Consider the following 3,943-nt stretch of genomic DNA (forward strand, 5'->3'; position numbering starts at 1 on the left):
GTTTTCAGTTTGTTCAGCTTTCTCCAGATTGAAAAAAACATTCAACTATGAGGGCACTCCGGGAATCCACCCCATGATTCAGAACAACATTTACTGTTGTCCTCATTTTCTCCCACTTTACCCACTTCCACCACTGCAGTCCTTTTACTGTTTACTGAGAGATAGGTGAACGTCAAACGTTTAATAAAATCTGACCTCAACATATAATGTTATTATTAAAGCGATGTTATTATATCAGTGTGAAGTGACATGATTAATGACATAATGACAGAAACCAAGCTATTTTACAAGCATGATGAGGCAAAGTAGAGAAGTTAATTAACAACAAGTCTGCTGAGCAAGCACAAAACTAAGCTGTGAAAATCAAGCTGTGATCAGTCTGCATGTCCATTTGAGAGCATGCTGGGGCGTTATTAGTGCAAGCAAGGACAGCACTGGTAGAATAATCAAAGATCTGGAGACTCAAAGAGAAGAAATTGGGAGGAATTGTCTCACTAGATTTCAGCAAAAAAGGACTTGATTTGCTTAGTGTCTTGACATTCTCAGTTCTGGCAGTCGGTAGCCTACCACTCGCATACCAACTCCAGCTGAGAGCAGAGTAAACTCTGGGACTCCCACATTTGAAGTGTCATTCTGTAAGTAATGAGAGGCTTCTTTCCAGTGTGATCCTCCTTGTTTGTCTCAGACTGTGGAAAAGCTTTGACACTAACAGCTGGATACGAGTGTTCTTTTGAAGCATGCTAGCCAAAGTTAGCATACTGTCATGTTCCCTTTAAAGTTATTTTCTTTGTATTTGCAGTATGATTACAGAAATAATCAGATTCACTTTTTTCCAACTGTGAGATGAGAAATATAAGATCGATCTCATGGCTGTGTTGAGTACAGATCTGGAGCCGGGATGTTTTAGCTTAGTATAAAAACTGGAGCCATGGGGTAACTGCTAACACTGCTCAGTCCTAAACTTAAAATGTGCAACTACAACTCCCAAATCTCACTAAAAACTCATTTATGTGAGGGAATAATTATGTCTTTACTCCTAAGATATTTAACTGTTGACATTTATAACCAACCCTGACTCTGTTATCTCCTTTAAGGAATGTGCTGCTGCACTTATATGTGGATATTCTCAGTTCCGGTCAACTCTCGGTCACAGAGCCTAAGAGTCAGGCAAGTGATTGAGTGTCTCCAAATGTTGGGGATATTTCCAGTGTTCCCAGCTGTTGATTAACTCTCTGTAAACTAGTTGAAATGTATATCGAGAGAGAGGCTGGGCAGGATTGATGTGGCAACGCACTCGTGCAGTCAGAACCTCTTGCTGCTGTGACTGATATGAATTCTCCGGCCGATACTTGTAATAAACTACCAGTGTTTGACATCAAAGCTCCAACTCTCCTCGTGTCTCTCTGAGTCCTGACTTTCCATTGCTGCAGAAGTTTCCCTTACAGTTTAGAAATCATATTTTGTTTGTTTATCTTTACCTAAATACAAATACCTGCAAAACGCTGGCCAAAGCACCCGCAGGTGTGTTCAGTGAGATAAGATTTTAGTTACAAACATGGAACCTTCGTGGATTCTGAGACGTTGATCCTGAGTCGTGGATCCTAAGTCCTGGATCCTGAGTCCTGGATCCGGAGTCCTGCATCCTGAGTCCTGGATCCTGAGTCCTGGATCCTGAGTCCTGGATCCTGAGTCCTGGTTCCTAAGTCCTGGATCCTAAGTCCTGGATACTAAGTCCTGGATCCGGAGTCCTGCATCCTGAGTCCTGGATCCTGAGTCCTGGATCCTGAGTCCTGCATCCTGAGTCCTGCATCCTGAGTCCTGGATCCTAAGTTGTGGCTGTCTCTGTTGCTGTGGTTCTGTCTGACGCTCACCTTACTACTTCTTTAATGGCACCCAGAGGATTGTTGACATCCACCTGGATCGATCTTCATCTTCTTCTTATATACACACATTCATTATTTTCTAGCATTTGGACTATCTATGTTGTAAATGTATTACCTTTTTTTTGTTTTAAACATGACATCTATCTTATATCTGTCCGTCCTGGGAGAGGGACAGCTTTCCCAGAGGTTTCCTCAATTTTTCCCCATTAACTTCTTTGGGAGTTTTTTCCATGTGAGGGTCATTTGACCATTTCTGATTGTGTACTGATTAAACAAATGAGATGAAATGTTTTAATAAATTGTCTTTAAGCATTTAAGTGGTGAATGATCAACACCTCCGCATTTCCCCCCAGTTTTCTACATACAGTCTATGGTTTCTACTGAGCCTTTAAGCTTCTGTCAGCTGATTGTTTTGGTTCTGCTTAACTCTTCACTTCTATTCACCCCATCATCAGTCCTGTTTCCATCAGCAGCAGCTTTCACAAAAAGCTCTGATAAACCAAGAGTACACTGTCTGCTCATCACCCACAGCAGACTGACTAGTTCATCAGAATCACATTCCTTTTTTATTCGTACCACAGAGGGGAGATGTACAATGTAACAGCTAAAGTACTGTATAGAAAGAGACACAAAATAAAAAGCTATTAGATAAAGGGCATGCACATAATATTTAAAATAAACATTGCAAGTTATTACAATTTACACATTCGGGTAGAAAAGTAGCAGCAGCAGTATTTATAAAATAATTAAGTGTAACATGTAAGTAGTAATATTCATTCCGCTTTCGTCTCATTAGTATGCATAAAAAAGTGACAGGTCACACCTCCCCCGACTATGCAAATGAGCTAAGTCCCGCCTCCCCTTTGATCGAGGTGTGAGATCTCAAGTAGGTGTGATATCCCAAGTAGGTGTGAGATCCGTCGATAGGAGGGGGTTGATGTGTATTCACAGGTGTGAAAAGCCCCCACTGTTGCGCCTTATGGTGTATCATAAAAAATGTTTCAATCACATTAGTATGCATAAAAAGTGACAGGTGGGCCCGCCCCCAAGTCTATTAAAACAAAATGCCGCTTCCATCACATTAGTATGCATAAAAGTGACAGAAGGGCCCGCCCCAATTATGTGATGTCAGAAGACCGAGGGGATGGAGTGAGATAAAAAAAAAGAACCCCGTGCAGATAAAAAGCCAGTCATTTCCAATCATCAAGTCATCTTTCCAAAAAGAAAAAATGGCCAAGAGACGCCTCGATATGGGTTTAATCAGCGAGACGCCTGTGACAACTTACCGCCATCCGTCCGGAGCGCCAATCAAGAAACGGATGCAGTATCTGTGCCGGGTTCAAACACCTCCGGTCGAAGATCTTGAAGAGAAATGGCTTCCGGAAAATGAACATGTTTGGGGATACGTATTCAACTATATGGCGAATGAACTGCATTTCTACAATCTGAAGAATGGAGAAACGTATGGACCCCACAGTGTTAAAGCAATGTTGACCTCAACAGATTGGGCTGTGTTAACTCTGGTGTCTTCCATAGATCTCCACGCAACCATTGTATCGGAAGAAGTAGTGCATCAAGAAAATACTGTGAAACCAGCGGTGTACAAGATATTTGCAACAAAAAGCAAAGAAACGCAAACAAAAAGCGAGATCAGAGAAGAGTTTTCACCGTTACCCCCCAATGTGGAGGAAGATGAAGGAAATATCCCCCCGCCACCAGAAGTGAAAAGAGTCCTGACAAGCACCGTCTGGGAAACTAAAAGCGGACCATCTGGGCGATGGTATTACCGCGCAAGCCGTTTGCTGACGCAGGGGGGAGGGGTTCTCTCTAAAACACAGTGTCCTGCCATCTCTCTCTGTTTCTGCTGATGTGTAAAATATACAAAATAACGTTTTATATACTTACTCTCTTGTTAAAAGTGTCAATGCTGCAAAGTCATACCTCCACTGTATGATTCTATCCCACATTGAATACTGTTTTACAAACTGGTCGTTTGCTTGTGCCACACACCTGAAACCCATAGAACAGCTGTTCAAGAGAGCTATCCAGGTGTTTGACAG

The sequence above is a fragment of the Notothenia rossii genome, assembly GCF_949606895.1.
Source record: "Notothenia rossii genome assembly, chromosome: 8".
Lineage (NCBI taxonomy): Eukaryota > Metazoa > Chordata > Actinopteri > Perciformes > Nototheniidae > Notothenia > Notothenia rossii.